The sequence below is a fragment of the Podarcis filfolensis genome, assembly GCF_964270895.1.
Source record: "Podarcis filfolensis genome assembly, chromosome: 8".
NCBI classification, from domain to species: domain Eukaryota; kingdom Metazoa; phylum Chordata; class Lepidosauria; order Squamata; family Lacertidae; genus Podarcis; species Podarcis filfolensis.
The window spans coordinates 74,956,781-74,973,855 of NC_139611.1; the positions used below are offsets into that span (position 1 = coordinate 74,956,781).

The 17,075-nt window shown below is 46.8% G+C and overlaps 2 long non-coding RNA genes across 2 annotated transcripts in view; both read left to right on the plus strand.

Annotated features, from left to right (window-relative positions):
* LOC310769270 overlaps window positions 1–17,075 on the plus strand; it is a 199,390-nt gene that overhangs the window by 858 nt on the left and 181,457 nt on the right. The window lies entirely within an intron of this gene.
* On the plus strand, window positions 146–9,602 carry LOC310768197. The gene is made up of 4 exons (XR_014551203.1): window positions 146–282; window positions 4,797–4,895; window positions 5,810–5,923; window positions 9,251–9,602. It is a non-coding gene; the product is annotated as an uncharacterized lncRNA (long non-coding RNA).

The following is a 17,075-nucleotide window of genomic DNA, read 5'->3' on the forward strand; positions in this document are numbered from 1 at the left end:
TCCTCACTTGGGCCTTTTTTGGAGAAGCTTCACTGATACCGCCCTCATTTGGCCCGAGTCAATTTGATGGGGAGCAGGGGCAGGGTGGAGGGCGGAGCAGCTGGTGTGTTGCTCCTCCCCCTTTCTGGGGAAGAAAAATACGTCTCCCTTTTATTCTGCAAAACATTCTCAGCTGCCTCAGACAGTGGGAGGAGACCTTGGTGTGATCAAGGATTCCAAAGAAGCTCAGCTCCCAGTTCTGGACGACGTTTGGAATTGCCTCTGCCTCCTTCGTAGCTGCTGGTGAGTACTTTCTACTGCTTTGCATGGAAGACTTTAGGGCCTCAGGTGGGGTGGCTGGCTTCCAAGCCTTCCATTATCCCTGGAAATTCACCACATTCTACCATTAAAACCTATCTTCCTCTCCAGATTGCCCTCTCATCCAGCGTAGGAATAAGCAAGCTGTAGCACTTTCCAGTTAGCAAATTGATGAGCATCTCCCTGCTAATATATGAAAGCAGAAACAGCAGAGGAGATGTGTTGAGTGAAAACCTATCAGCTTGGTCTCTGGTATAGCTTGTTGACTGGCACCTGCTAGCTACTGAACATGCCCCAGCTCTTTGGGTGGGACTGGAAAGAAGGGACCCTCCTTCCTTGGAGGTTTTAAAGCAGAGGTTGGGTGGCCATCTGTCATGGATGCTTTAGCAGAGATTCCTGCATTGCAGGGGGTTGGACTAGATGCCCCTTGGGTCCCTTCCAGGTCTAAGATTCCATGAATGGGGAGATACATTATTTTTTTCATCAAGGCTCACAACAAAGTGGTTGCGGCTGAGTAACAGAGCATCTGCTTTGTATGCCCCAAAGTCCCAGGTTCAATCCCGGGCATCTCCTCTGCTGGATAATCAAATACTTAAAAGTGTCTAATTAATATCTCTGCCTCTGCTGATAAATCAATTCATGATTGCCCCAAGACCTGGGGAGCTGCTGCTGATCTAGGTGGACCAAAGGTCTGGCTCAACATGAGGCAGTTTCCTATCCAAAGACGGTTGGAGGCTTTTGCATTTGGTTTGCAAGAAAAAAAGGGAGATGCTTCATTTGGCTCCAAGTGAATGCTGTTGCTTTTTAAAGGGGAAGATGAACATTGTTTCACAGGCTGGCATTGGGGAGTTGCCTGCTCCCCTTTGCTCATCATGCACAGTTGGGAGTTTGCACTATTAAAAAAAATAAGTGCTGTTAAGTTTCCAGCAGTCTCTGTGCATGAGGAGAAAATGAAACAATCTCGCACAGAAGACTGGCCTCGGAAAAGGTGCAGGATGCGAAACATCGTGTGAGTTTCTGAATGATAATTGGAACTGAGTCTGTGGCTTGATTGGCTGTTTGTGAGAGAGGAAGAAAATGAGACATCAAAGGCGAGCGGCTGGGGAGAGAGAGGAGACAAATTTGCTGCTTGCAACCATATTAGGGAACTTCCAAATACAGAGAGTTTTAATTCATAACCATATTTATTTAGGAAACTTATGGGCGTCTGACCAGACTTGGGGGGGGGGCATGATTTCTGGGGCAACACAAATCCGAGGTTCGAAATCCGGGAGTGACATCATTTCAACACACAACTTTGGCCTCCTGCTGCATCTCAGCGTTTGACTCTTGGGGAGCCTGGCCCTTCTGGTCTCTTCTAAACAATCCCACCGAAGGTCCTTCCTCTCCCATCCAGGCCTCCTCTTTACTGATTGATCCCTGGATGAAAGTCGAGAGTGAGGGAGGGAAGAGCTATTTTACCCATTACGCAGAATGAAGTGTCTGACTGAGGTGGGAGCATTGCAGCTGGGGCGTGGCTGGGGGGGGAGGCTAGAGACCGGGGTTCCCCACGCCCTCATTCAGCTCAACTGTGGGTGCCCTCGGGGCTAGTCACTATCTCTCACCACAACCTACTTTGCAGGGTTTTTGTGAGGATAAATTGGATAGGAGGAGAGAAATCACACATGCTGCAGCCTTGAGCTCCTTGAAGGAAAGGGATACATGTGTTGTTATTTTTTTTTTTTAAGTGAATTAACTAACTTCCCTAACGTGAAAACAAACCCGCAGGGATAGGCAAAAACACCAACCATGCAGGAGACTTGCGGACAAGGGTGAAATAGTTCTGCGAAGCCCCTTCTCAGACAGAGCTGGTAATCATAACACAAGGAAGACAGCAGTGAAGGCACAAGGAGTGTTCATCAATAGAAACAACATTTTTTGAATATTTTTACATTTCAAAAATGTATTTATGGGAAAGCTGCATACTGGGGAGGGGGGAGGTTTAGGACAATAGTGCTAAAGCTGCCCCACCCTGACGGACCTCCTGAAAATTGTTGGGGGTCTCAGCAGGCTACTTAATAAACTACTTTTGTCCCACAGATGGAAGAACATGCATGAGCCATACTTCAATACCTTTCTAATGCAACAGATGTGGGTGTGTTTGTGAGCCAAATTCTAGGAAGGCAGGACGGGGCAGAGATATTATGGGCTGTTCGGCAGCCTTTTTTTGTGCACTGCCTGAACAAAAGCTTGGAAGACCACAGTTTGAGGAGCAGTGTATTGTAGTGGTTAGAGCATTGCAGTAGGACTTGGGAGGTGCCTTTGATGTATCACAACCTTGAACTCTTTGGGGGAAACAGGGGTTATACAAATAATAACAATCAAGCAAACCTCTGGCTTAGGATAGCCACACACTGGCAAAACTGGGCATCTCCCCCTTAATAAATGAATGGTGGCCTCTGGAAGGGAGTAGGAGAGAGTGAAAACCACAGCTGCTTGGACAGAACCTTGTGCAGAGCTTGGGAACTCATCCTTCCTGATCATTGGCCATGATGGCAGGAGATGCTGGGAACTGGAGTCCAACATCCTCTAGAGCAGAGTTTCCCAAACTTAGGTCTCCAGCTGTTTTTGGACTACAACTCCCATCATCACTAGCTAGCAGGACCGGTGGTCAGGGATGATGGGAACTGTTGTTCAAAACCAGCTGGAGACCTAAGTTTGAGAAACCCTGTTCTAGAGGGTCAGAGTTTTCTCAGTCTGAGATCCAGTGTAGAATTTGGAGCAGGGGTGGCAACTTGAATAAAATAAGGGGGGCAGGTAAGGCTCACCTCGCATAATCAATCACATGATGCAGCGTGCGCACACCATTTGAATGGCAATACCTACCAACTTTGAGGGAGGACGGCCCTGTCAAATATTTTTTTGGGGGGGCTGAAGGGACCTCGGCCCCTAGGAGTTGGCTCTGGAGAGAGGTAGGTATAGCAGACCTTGACCTCCAAGTGTTACGGATGTAGCCACAGCTGGTAGCCGAGGGGCAAAAATCACAGCAGTTCAGAGTTGATGGGCTCCTTAGACCTCAGTTCTGTCTCTAGCAAGGCTAGGCAAGGCCTAGGGAAGCTTTTTGCACCCAAGGGCCGCAATCTCTCCTGGGCAACCTCCCGTGGGCCACATATCAGTGATGGGTGTGGCAGAGGCAAAAGTAGCCAGAGTAACAAATGGGTTGTTGTTTTTTGCCTTTGTACAGTAGACTACTTTCGACACACATTCACACACACACACACACACACATGGAACGAGCTTCCTCTTATTTTAATTAACTAACAGCTTTCTGGAGAGCCTCCCCCCTCCATTAAACCTCACTGCAGTGCTTCAGACAGTGGTTTGGCAACCACGCCCTGAACAGCTTGCCTAGGCCATCTGCCACCGCCATGACTTTCTTGCCTACTTGTCTGCTGTTCTGTCATCACACTGAAGTGGGCCACCTACTGGTGGCCCTGTGAACTGCAGCTTGACAACAGCCTTACACACACACACACACACACACACAAACACAGTAAAACTGATTCATTTTTTTACCCACACTTTCATAAACTCTATACAAACGAGAGGTGCTTTCATTAGTTCAAAAACATACTGCTTTATATATCCTTGATATTCATTGTTCCAGAACAGAATGAAAAATGCCCGCCATTCCAGAAAGTTCATAGAATCATAGAATCATAGAACTGGAAGAGACCCCAATGGTCATCTAGTCCAACCCTCCTCTGATGCAGGAATCTAAACTTAACAGGAATTTGCTTGCTTCTGAAACATGTCACCTTCACCATTATTGAAAGCACAAAAAACAATGTGCAGACTTATTCAGTTTATTTCTACTTGTTTTGCATCTCCTTCCATGGAGGTTTTTAAGCAGAGGTTGGGTAGCCGTCTGTTTTGGATACTTTAGCTGAGATTCCTGCATTCCAGGGGGTTGGACTAGATGACCTGCGGGGTTCCTTCAAATTCTACAATTCTATGATTCTATAATAATAATACTACTAATAATGTTAATAAATTAATAATAAATTTTATTTATTTATCATAAATTTTATTTATCCATGGCCAGAGCCAGGCTCAGGGTGGCTAACACCAGTAAAAGTACAGTAAAAACATAATGGGGGGGGGGAACCAATTTAAAATACAGGTTAAAATGCAATTTAAAATGCAGCCTCATTTTAAAAGTAGCCCATAGATCAAAACCATAAGGGGAGGGAAACATGAGGCTCAGACTGAGTCCAAACCAAAGGCCAGGCGGAACATTGTTTTCCATAGTGAGGAACCTCTGAGTAGGATTTCCAATTCTGGAAGATCAGGGATCAGAGATTATTTCTGAGGAAAGGTGGACATTTATCACCCAGCATAAGGACTTCGTAGCCATTCAGGGTTTTTCTGGTGCTTTTCAGCGACATCTCCAACTGCTTTCCTTAGGAATGTGCCTGCTTCCTCACTGAATGTCTTTTGCGTCTTATTTTCTTTTGCAGACATTTTGGTCCAAGGAACATCTTTCCTCAAACAGAGACTTTCCATCACCATGCAGGCTGCCCTGGGACTTCTCCTCTTTTCTGTGCTTCTTGCTGGAGGTAATTAGAGATTGGAGAGATCTCCAGGTCATTTTCATGAGAACCAGCCCAATTTGAACTTTACAAGAGCCTTGAGCTAGCCTTCAAAATTTGACCCTGTGGGTCTCCACCCCCCCACAATAAAAAAAAACAGAGAATTGTAGAGTTGGAGGGAACAACAAAGATCATCTATCCCAGTGTTTCCCAACCTTTTCCCCACTGTGGCCCCCTTCCAATCTTGTTTTCTTCCTGTGCCCCCCACATGGGTGTAGTCAAGGGGGGCAGGGAACAGTGGCACCCCAATAAGTAATATATGGGAGAATTTTAAAAAGCAAGTGGTCCTCACTGACCTGGTGCAAAAAGATCTTGTCATCTGGAGGAGCCCTGGCTCCCTAGATAAAACACTATAGCCCCCCACACCCTTACCTGGGAGTCAGGCCCACTGAACTCAGTGTGCCTTTCTTCTGAGTAGACACTTAGTTATTTCCTAGATGCAAGTCAGCAGCACCAGATGACCCTGCTTGGCTAGGTGCTGGGGTGGATTTCTGTTCTGTTGTTCTTTCCAATGGGAAGAGGGGGGTGGAGGGGAAATTTTAGGGCATCATAATGTCTGCCATAATAATGTATGTTTGTATTATGCACATACATAATAATGTATGTACTGGGTTGTTTTCCTGGAGGAGGGCTGGGATTACCATAGTAATCCCATAGTAAGATTACCACACACAATTGTATTATATTTTAGTGCAAATTAAAGACTTCCCCTACTTTATTCCTAGTGGTGAGAAGAGGGGAAAGAACGAAAATATGCGAATGGTTTAGAGGGCACAGCATAATGCCATCCCTCATCTCCCATCAAAAGGCAGCTAATTGCTCAGTTGTGTTATCATTTCTGGCTTTATTTGACACACACCCTTTTTATTTCCTTTTCCCAGCTAGTTCTTTGGAATGTGAAGTATGCAGCAGTAACTCTAAAACTTGCTCTGGACAAAAGGTGACTTGTGAAGATAAGAATGAGGTCTGCCAACGTTTAGTGACCGAAGTCGGCGGTAAGTGAGAGGGAGCCTAAGTCTTTCTCAGCCAATGGTAACGCTGTGCTGTGCATTATCCTCGGGAATATATGAAGTAGCCTAGTGGGTGTAGCGATGGTTGAATGTGGGGAATGTATGGTCATCCAGATGTTCCTGCATTCCAGCACCCAGCACCCCTGACCCTCAACCATGCTGGCTGAGGCTGATGGGAGATGGAGCCCCAACAATATCTGTAAGGCCATACCTTCCCCACCAGTGAAGAAAGGACAACTGTGTGGTGGGTCCACCAATGTCTGGAAGGGCACTGACATATATGGATTCAAGTTTGGCTCACCTGCGTTTTGCTTCAAAGACATGTCCAATTTTATTTTTGAACTACAGCCCTTTCCTGGGGGAAGAGGAAAATTTCAGAGCAAACTTTTCAAATGCAAGAAGAATTTGGAGAGAGAGAGGGGAAGGGGCTTATAATTGCAGTGGGGGCTTCTTTCCTCCTTCTGTTTTCTTTTTTCTTTTCTGTTTAAAATTTTTATTTTCAAAGTTTCAAAAAACCCCACAATTTTACACACACACACACACACATTTACATTAAGCCATAATCCATATCTGTACATTTATGGGGTTCCCTGAACCCCTGGACTTCCCCCCACAGCTCCCTTGGCTTCCGAAATTTATCTTTCTTTTTTACTGCATCTAATTACATTTATCTAAATTATTACACATCAATTTTATCCTTTGTCGTTTTAAATTATAAGTGCCATATCACTCCTGCTAACCTTTTTAAATGTTTACAGTGTTCTTTAACATATTCTATAAAGTTATGCCATTCTTTGTCGAATTTATTATCCTCTTGGTGCCTGATCTTCCCCGTCAGCCTTGCCATTTCCGCATAGTCCATCATTATCCATTCTTCTTTCGACGGGGTTCTTTCTTCTTTCCATCCCTGGGCAAATAATATTCTCAGCTTCTTTCCTCCTTTCATTGCCGCTATCATGATCATTCTTACCATTCCCCCCTCCCCCCAATTGGCGGTGAAGGAGCAAAGATTTGGCTAATGCTACAGTCGTTCTGCTTTCCCACAGAACTCTGCCTTTTGCTGCTGACAGCTTGAATGACACTTAAACGAAAAGAAAAGACAAGAAAGAGAAAAAGATCCCCCTTCCCCTTAGTCACGTTTGCAATCAGTCTCCCCAACTGCAGACTCATTCTACACAAACACACAAAAAGGAACTGGCACCTGTGAATGGGGAGTGATCCACAGCCATTAATAGCTGGAATTGATGTGGAAACATTTTCCCCACCCCATGACCACAAAGAAAGTACTGTAATGCACTTAAGGATCCTTTTATGGGATATTTATTAGCAACCTTTAGCATCAACCCTTCTCAAACTTGCTTCCAGTAAGATGTCTTAATGCACAGTGCACCATCAATTTCAAATCCCAAAACAACAGTGCACATCTTAAATTTGCCCCGTACGGGAAAGTTGCACAGTCCTTAGTTAAATTCTGGGATTTGCTTTCATTATGCAGTAATGGCTACCACTGGGACAGCTGCCCCATTTAAAGGGGGATTAAGAAAATGCATTGTGCATCCAGCTTTCCACGGCTACTAGATATGACATATATCTAGTACCTCCAGTGTCAGAGACAGCATGCATCTGAATATCAGCTGCTGAGGAAAACATGTTGGGAAAGTGCTGTTGCATCCATATCTTGCTTCTGGTCCGTAGGAATCTGGTTGGCTATTGTAGGAACAGAAGGAAGGACTTTGGCTTCATCTAGTGGGATCTTTTTTCTATTCTTTCAATAAAAATAAGATTGATTTTGAAAAACCCATAACCAGCAGCAATATGACAGAAACACCCAACCCAGTCTCAAAGTAGTGATGTAGTACATCTTCAGGGCTGGCTCACCCATGAGGCAAGGTGAAGTGACAGCCTCAGGCAGCAGACTCCACATGGGCAGCAGATCTGGCCTCTAAGGAATGCATCATCTGCTGTTGCCACCACGGTGGTGTGTTTCTTGGAGGCTGGTTTTACCGTCTCCCCGGCAGCCCCCTCCCAATGCCGCCTCTGCAGATGCCCATTGGTGAATAGGAGGCACTGCTGGTTTCCTCCTGCTCTTGTTCCTGATGTACCGTATTTTTCGCACCATAGGACGCACTTTTTCCCCTCCAAAAATGAAGGGGAAATGTGTGTGCGTCCTATGGTGCGAATGCAGGCTTTCGCTGAAGCCTGGAGAGTGAGAGAGGTCGGTGCGCACCGACCCCTCACGCTCTCCAGGCTTCGCACACCTCTCTGCAAGCAGCGGGAGCCCAGCGCTGGGCTCCCGCTGCTTGCGGAGACTTGCCTGCATGCCGAAGCCTGCGCGCGCTGAACTCAGCGCGTCCAGGCTTCGCGGACCTCTCTGCAAGCAGCGGGAGCGCTCCCGCTGCTTGCGGAGAGTTGCCAGCATGCCGAAGCCAGCGCGCGCTGAGATCAGCGCGCCCAGGCTTCGCGGACCTCTCCGCAAACAGCGGGAGCGGTCCCGCTGCTTGCGGAGAGTTGCCAGCATGCCGAAGCCTGCGCGCGCTGAGATCAGCGCGCCCAGGCTTCGCGGACCTCTCCGCAAACAGCGGGAGCGCTCCCGCTGCTTGCGGAGAGTTGCCAGCAAGCCGAAGCCTGCGCGCGCTGAGATCAGCGCGCCCAGGCTTCGCGGACCTCTCCGCAAACAGCGGGAGCGGTCCCGCTGCTTGCGGAGAGTTGCCAGCATGCCGAAGCCTGCGCGCGCTGAGATCAGCGCGCCCAGGCTTCGCGGACCTCTCCGCAAACAGCGGGAGCGCTCCCAAGGCTTGCAGAGAGCTGCCTGTTTGGGGGCTGGGGTCGGGGGAAGCTCGAGCTTCCCCCGCCCCAGCCCCGCGCCTGGGGGGAAAATAATTTTTCCCCTTTATTTCCCCCCCAAAAAAGTGGGTGCGCCCTATGGTCCGGTGCGCCCTATGGTGCGAAAAATACGGTAGATCTTCTCTCACACCTTCCTCCCTGGCTGGGGGGGGGCGGGAATGGGGACGCTACTGCCATTTTGTGGTTTGCCTCAGGTGCCACCGTGTCTTGGACTGGCCCTGTGTGTCCCTGTTCTTAGAAACATCCCAAGGAGCCTTTGCGATAAATTCACACGAACACCGTCATATCTTGCTGCGAGTAGAATAAGACGTGTTCTTGTGATTATTTCGTGTGGCTCTGATTTTGTTCACCTCCTTGACCATGCTACTGAAAAGAATGGAAGCCAGTGGCATGGAAATGTATTGTCTGGGCCATAATGGCTTGGAACGTTGATTCTGCGGATAACCCATCTTTCTTTTCTACATCCAGGGACGTTCCGCGTCGAAAAGAAGTGTGAGAAGAAGGCTACGTGTGAGTCTTTGAAAAACCAGTTAGGGAAGTCTGCATCTGGTCAATTTACGGGAGTAGTCAATGAAATTGTGTGTAACAAAGCCCCTTCACCTTATGCATCGCTCCTCCTGGCCCTCCTTGGGCTCCTGCTGAAGAATGTCCTCTTCTAATGGACCACGTGCAGCAACTCAGCATGAAAAAAACGCTTCCAATGCATTACTCGCATGCCATCTTCTTTGAACTTGCTCCTTTGGCTTTCCAACTGTTTTTGTCCTCCTGTATGATTGGCTGAATGGAAATGAATAAAAAAATGATACCTGGAGGGAGAAAAGTGTACCTGCTTCTCTTCATTTGGGAATGAGGGGTAGGTGAGGAAGGAATTCCCCCCACCATTCACACTGGCTAGCTCAAGGTGTGACAACCTCCAGATGTACCACACCTTCTGGGCTAGGGAAGAGCTGGCCCTCAGCCTAATTAGGACTGCCCCTTGACCCCTCAAATGGCCCACAAGGCCATTTTGTTTTCTTTTTCTTTACAAACCATGCCCACCTGTCAGTCATGTGACATTGCCTTTCAATCATCCTGGCCATCTGCTATTGACGCTGATGATTTGTGCCTCACTGCAGTGGCAAGTAGAGCTTCAGCCGCTGCATTCCGTGAGGCTTTTGTTCTTCATTCCCCCCCCTTATTTCTTCATTTGAAATAGATGCATCCTTTGCTAAGGTTGTTGTTGTTGTTCAGTTGTTTAGTCATGTCCAACTCTTTGTGACCCCATGGACCAGAGCACACCAGGCACTCCTGTCTTCCACTGCCTCCCGCAGTTTGGTCAAACTCATGCTGGTAGCTTCGAGAACACTGTCCAACCATCTCGTCCTCTGTTGTCCCCTTCTCCTTGTGCCCTCCATCTTTCCCAACATCAGGGTCTTTTCCAGGGAGTCTTCTCTTCTCATGAGGTGGCCAAAGTATTGGAGCATCAGCTTCAGGATTTGTCCTTCCAGTGAGCACTCAGGGCTGATTTCCTTAAGAATGGATAGGTTTGATCTTCTTGCAGTCCATGGGACTCTCAAGAGTCTCCTCCAGCACCATAATTCAAAAGCATCAATTCTTCGGCGATCAGCCTTCTTTATGGTCCATCTCTCACTTCCATACATCACTACTGGGAAAACCATAGCTTTACCTATATGGACCTTTGTCGGCAAGGTGATGTCTCTGCTTTTTAAGATGCTGTCTAGGTTTGTCATTGCTTTTCTCCCAAGAAGCGGACAATTCCACACACTCTTCCTTCTTCCCATCTAAGGCCAGGAGAAGCCTTTGGAGAAGCAGTGCAGGGGAGAAGGTGTTGGTCTTTAGATCTTTCTTTTTATTTGAAAGCAGCTCTTGTGGGACTCCACTCAATTAAAGCTGACATTTGTGTGCATGTGTGTCTATCATCAGGTAAAAACACAGCAAAACTCAAGTTGTGACTAAATTGTAGTGATTCGGTCCACATTAACACCATACATTGAAAAGCACCATGAGACCACACAGCTTCACCCAAAGAATTTTGGGAGCTGTAGTGTCTTAAGAGTGCAGAAAATTGTTAGGATAACCCAATTCCTTTTAGAGTGCTACAATTTTCAGAGTTCTCCGGGAGGAGTGATTGATTGTTAAACTAGGGGTCTCCTGAAAATTCTCAGCACCTGTAACAAACTTCTTTTCCCAGGATGCTTTTGGGGGAAGATGTGACTGTTTAAAGTGTTACCTTTGTGCTTTAAATGTATGGTGTGAAAGTGACCTTAATGAAGTTTAGAACACTTCCTGATTCTTTGTCAATTGTTGCTGCTGCAACCTGATCTCAGCTAACAGCAGCAGTCCTATTATTTTGAAGGAGATTCCTCTCTGTTCTGTAACAGGAGCACACGGCAAAATGGGAGGTTAGGAATGGGGCTTTATATTTCTTTGTATCACAACCCTGGTGTGAAATTCCATGCCATGGCTACATTCTGATTTAAACAGGCACTATTTGATTTATTTTAAATTTTTTAACCTTTCCCCTGCTCCTGATGCATTTGGCAACGATTGGATTTTCTTATTTAATTGATTTAATCTAACAGAATTTATATACTGTTGGATAGTAAGAAAAACTTCACAAAAATATAAAATAAAAATTTAAAATTATTAATAAAACCAGGTATTTAGGAATTGTTCAAAAGATGATTGAAATCAACAGAAGCTAAAATGAGATAAAACACATGAAACTTCTGCTTGCCTTAACAAAAAATTATGAGAGTTGAACAGTACAATTCAGACCATTTAGCCCAATCTACTACACAATGGCTCTATAATGAAGGATACAATTACAGGACCTTAGCAAAGCGTCATCTGGCCTCTACTTAAATGCTTCTGGTGAAATAGTCCCAAAGCTCCCAGGGCAGTCGATTCCCTTTCCTTAGCCTTTGGAAGCAAAGTGATGATAAGCCCATGGTGGAGTCTGGAGGAAGAAGGTTTGGCAATAGTTTGCAGCATTAAGCGAGTGCAAGTTCCATCATCCAGGACCACGGACAGCTCCCAGGGAAGAGACAATTTGTGCTCTGTGTTAACTGAGCCATTATATCTGTGAGCCTCCAGATGTTGGGCTATTTTGCTGTGAAAACCAAAATGTCACTGCCTCCTTTCTACATTCAGAAAATCCAGTTAGACTTCAGCACTGACAATGGGAAACACTTCCCCCCAATTGTTTCCGATGCCACTTCTGTCACCTGCTGCCTAAGGCTACATTCACACCATAAATTAAAAGCAGTAGGATACCAATTTACACAGTCATGGCTTCCCCTGAAGAATTCTGGGAGCTGTTGTTTGGGACGGGTGTTGAGAGTTGTTAGGAGACCCCCTCCCCCATTCCTCTCTCAAAGCTGCAATTCCCAGCATTCCCTGGGAAAAGGGATTGATGGTTAAATTACTCCGAGAATGGCAGCTCTGTAAGGGGAAGAGGGGCCTCCTAATTTCTCTCAGCAACCTTAGCAAATAACAGCTCGCAGAATTGTTTTGGGGAAGCTATGATTGTGCAAAGTGGTTCCAGAATGCTTTCAGTTGATGGTGTGAATAACTTATTAGTCAGTTCCACCTGCCATTGGCTCTGGGTCCACTTGCTGTTAGGCACCCTGCCTCCAGCCCCACCAGTCCCAAATGAGGACAGTCACAACCATTAAAATTTTAATTGAACTGAACTTAACCCCAATCCCTAGTTATAGTCACCCTTGTGCCTAGTTCTATTAATTTTAGGGGAGACAAGCAAGGAAGGAGCTTTCTCCACCAATCTATTTGGTTAGGCACCCAAGGTGAAACAAATGTCTGCATGCATTTTTGCAAGTTGAGGATATTTCCAGGAATCCGTGGTCCCCTGGAGGAAAACTCAGATAAAAAATGACCACATAAGGAGATGCAATCTGAAATGCAAGGAGAGACAGTAATGGTTCTGGGTCTGCTGGACATAGCAATTAAACTTGGCTGTTTCCTTAGGTGAGTCATCTGAAGTTACAGGAAAGAGCTGGCAGGTTCAACATCTGATTTAAAAAGCTCATTTCAAGCAATTTCCATGTGTTTGAATGAGAACAAAAGAAAAGACCAGCTGGATCAGGCCAAAGGGTTTTAAGTCCAGCCTCCTTCTCCCACAATGGCCAAACAGGTGCATTATACACAAGCATAATGCCATTCTCTCACACATGAACCCCAGAAGCCGCTATTCATAGGGGAGTTGCTCCAGCCCCTTGATAATTTTTGTTGGCCTTTTCTATACCTTTTGCAGTTCTACAACTTCAGTTTGTGGGTACAGTGACCAGAACTAAACATAGTATTCCCAGTACGGCTGCACCATAGATTTGCATAGAGGTACCGCTAGCGGAGACGTAGTACGTCTGGTGAGGGGACACATTGTGCTCCTTCTGGGGTAGTTTGTCTATCTTTGGTCCCCCACCCTGCATTCAGCTCTCACCTGTGGCTCTAGAAGCTGTCAGCATGCAGTGGCTACACCACCGGGAAATGGCTTTAACTGGACAGCTAAAACCAGGGGTCAGCAACCTAAGGCCCATGGGCTGGAAGCGGCCTGTGGAGGTTGTTTGACCAGCCCCCGAGCCGCCGCCCCCGAACCAAGCTGCCTGCTTGTACACTGCTCTATACCGGTGCAGCACGGTGCGGGGACTGGCTTCAGTGGCGCCAGAAATTGCGTCTGTGCAGACGCAGACACCGGAAATTGCGGACGCGCACACTCACGCGTGATCTGGCACATGAAGGGATCTCCATGGGACCGATCCGGCCCAGGCAAGATAAACCTTGCTGACCCCTGGCTAAAACAGGTGAGGGCAGCCAATGTTGGAAAAACGCCCTGGGGGTGCCTGCAAGCCCCCGAAACTCTGAGCGTCCTCTGATGCTGCAGATGTGATTTACAACAATCTCATCTGCAGCATCGTAGGAGTGAAATTTCTAACAGCCAACGGGTCTCAAACCCTTGGTGAGTTAGGGACTCGCCCCGCAAGTGAAGACAGGCTCTGGTGGACTGAGTGGATGAGACCAATAGTGGGTCCAATGGTCCAGAAGGCGGTTTCTGCACATGCTGTAAGAGGGAAGCGAGGGGCAAACAGGGCTTGTCAACCTGGGAAGGTAGCCTATCTAGGAGAAGAAAAACTCTGATCCTAAACCTCCACTGCCTTGTGGGATATCTACAGGAGAAGAAAAGGCTAAGGAGTTAACCCTACACAAATCCAGAGTGGAGTCCCTAGACAGTTGGATGGCAACTTGTGCCCCTCCTTCCAGCAAGTTCTGCAGTCAAGCTGGTGCCAAAAGTATTGCTCTGCTTTCTTTTAGACCACATCAGCATGGCCAAGAGGGAGGTCTGATCGCCTAGACATCCCAGGACCTCCATTTACACTGCCCAGGTTTGCACCTTGGGGAGGTCACTTCAGTGCTGCTAACAAAGCAGTTTGACTTCACTGCCAGAGGCACACTCCATTGTCTCTCTAGGCAGAGGGATGCCAACAACTCTGAAGTTAGTAGTTTTGTTTTTCGTTCCATTCCTGATGATTCCCAGAAGGGAATTTGCCCTTTTCACAGCAGCCACACATCCAGCTATCAGCTGATTATACCAATCCAGTCAGGTCAAATCTTGCTTATTGACCCACCTTGTGACTCAGGTGTGGGTTTCAGAGCTTCACGGCAAAGGCTAACATCCTTGATGAAAGAGGATGTGGAAAGACATTTCCTGCCAATGTACCCAACCTCACCCAGTTACAATTTCCCAATCTATTTCTTTTCACCGAAAGTATATTTGCTGCAACAGGTTTGTGGTGTGTTTCCCAAGTTCCTCAGATAAGAGAGGACTTTTGTACTTGTTTATACTGAATTGTCTACTTCCTCTTCTTGCTGCTGCTGCTGCTGCTGCTGCTGCTGCTTCTTCTTCTTCTTCTTCTTCTTCTTCTTCTTCTTCTTCTTCTCCTCCTCCTCCTCCTCCTCCTCCTCCTCCTCCTCCTCCTCCTCCTCCAGATCAACCACTCCCTCAACCTGGGAGATAGCAGGCTGGAAAGAACCTTAACCCAGTATGGAGCTTCGGAGAGCATAGCTTCAGCAAGGAATCACTTAGCAAGGAACTGCTCAGGTTGATTTTGCAAGCTTTTATAGCAGGCAGCCCTACAGGATTGGCTCTCCAGGATCACCTGGTTTTCACCAACAACTGGCTCTGACCATGGAGGCAGAGCATAGCTATAATGGCTAGTAGCCTCCGATAGCCATTTCCTCCACTAATTTGTCTAAACGTATTTGAAAGCCAACTAAGTTGGTGGCCATCACTGACTCCTGTGGGTTCAGTTCAGTTTTGTGGGGTGGGCTCCATCCTGATGGCCTCAGAAGGCCCCTTGTTTGTATCATGTATTCAGATGACCACCTTCCAGAGCAATCAATGCAGTGGATTAAGGATATAAAGAAGCCCAGAGAAAAGGTATCAAAATAAAGATGTTGAGTCCCAATTAGGCAATTGTATGCATACGAGGTTGCACCAACCAGAGTGGTCAGATTACATTTGCTGTGTAGAACAAGGATCCATTTGTTCCAGTGCAAAGGGCAAATATTTCCCATGATTTTCAATAGCCAGCCATTATACTTCTTTCTCTGTTAATTATTTCCTTCTCCCACTCCATGCCAAAACACTTCAAAGGCAACCCATACAGGAAGCCAAGCAGTCCATGTATAGGACAGGAAGGAGGTGGGTGCCTGGGATGTATGTATGTGTAGGTATTAAGGATGCGCACATCCCCCTTGACCCAACCTGAGTTGACTTGGGGAACACCCGACCTGGTCCATGGGGCAGAGCTAATGTTACACTGGTTTTGTAAGCCCTTATTAAACGTATGAGCCACCGTCAGCCAAGAGCAGGAGGCTTCGATCCTGCTGGTGTCTGCTTCCCAAGCGCAATATCTGAGGGGAACATGCTGGCAAAGCAGACTCCTGCGGCTTTCCTGCCCCATACTCCATCCCCTGACAGCCCTGGCCATTCTGTGCTTTCCAGCCCAATGCAATAAAGCACACCTGTTGTGGTTGGGGACATCTGTTACTTGGTCAGAACAGCTGCTGCTGCTGGGGAACCCATCAAAAGTACAGTCCACAGGCTTTCCTCACCTTAGCTTTGCACAGGCATAGAAATCAAGTCCTGTAACAAAGAAGAGGCTACAGTTGGGTAACCAGGGCCACCAACTTGGGTCTCAGGTTATGGGTGCCCAGCGCACATGACGTGACATCATGACGTCACAGGTTCCAAGGTCTTGCAAGGCCTCGGATGTGACTTCCGGTGCTTCGTAGGGCACCAGAAGTTGTGTGAGAGGCCCTGCAGTGTGGGTGCTGAGCACTCACAACAAATTTTTGTGGGTGCCTGGGCCCCCAGGGCCCCCTATAGTTGGAACCCCTGTAGGTAACGAAGCAATAACTTTATCAGAAGAGCAAAAGTAACACCACAGGCATGGGCTGGAGGAAGAGCAAGGCCGTAGATTCAACTGTCAGTGTCAGCAAATTCCTTCACACTTCTTCACAGACATCCTAGCTTTTTTACAGCATCCTTTCGTTTATTATTCTCTTCACGTCTACTTTTACTGAACATGCCTCTTAGGTTATCTATCAATATATAGGCATATCAGTAAGCTTTTCATCACGGGAACATGCTGGCAAAGCAGACCCCACGGTTTTCCTGTCCAGTACGTCATCCCCTGACAGGCCATGGCCTCCTGCAATTTACACTGTCCACAGTTAACCATGGCTTATTACTGCTTTACCACAGATTCTTGTTTATAAAAAAGTGTTGTTTACATAGTCACACTGAGCACAGGTACAAGCTGCCTCTACATATGGATAGATGTCGTTTGAAAGAGTATACACTTGCTGATTTGTGCAGCTCAGTTGCTGTGTCCATGGGTACATACACTGCACACTCATTAAGCGTTTCATGTGAATAACTGTGTGAGTGTACAGATCAGCTGTTTGTGTACACAGGTTCACAGATTGTACATTTGTTGAAAGTAACACATGAACCTTTGTTCCAGTTACTGAGTTGCACCATACTTCCGCTGGTGGTGCAATCTGGTTTGAAGGCCATAACAAAAGCAGCCAAGCCATCCTCTGTGAATTATAGAGGTGAACGGAATAAAAAATTGCTGTATTTTCAAATTTATAATCAGCAATAATCCACGAATCATAGCTGAAGTCTTAGAAAAAGGACAGAATCAGCACAGCACTTTATGAAAGGAAAATATTCAGATGAAATGTTCTGGAATAGCCAGGTTTAAAACAA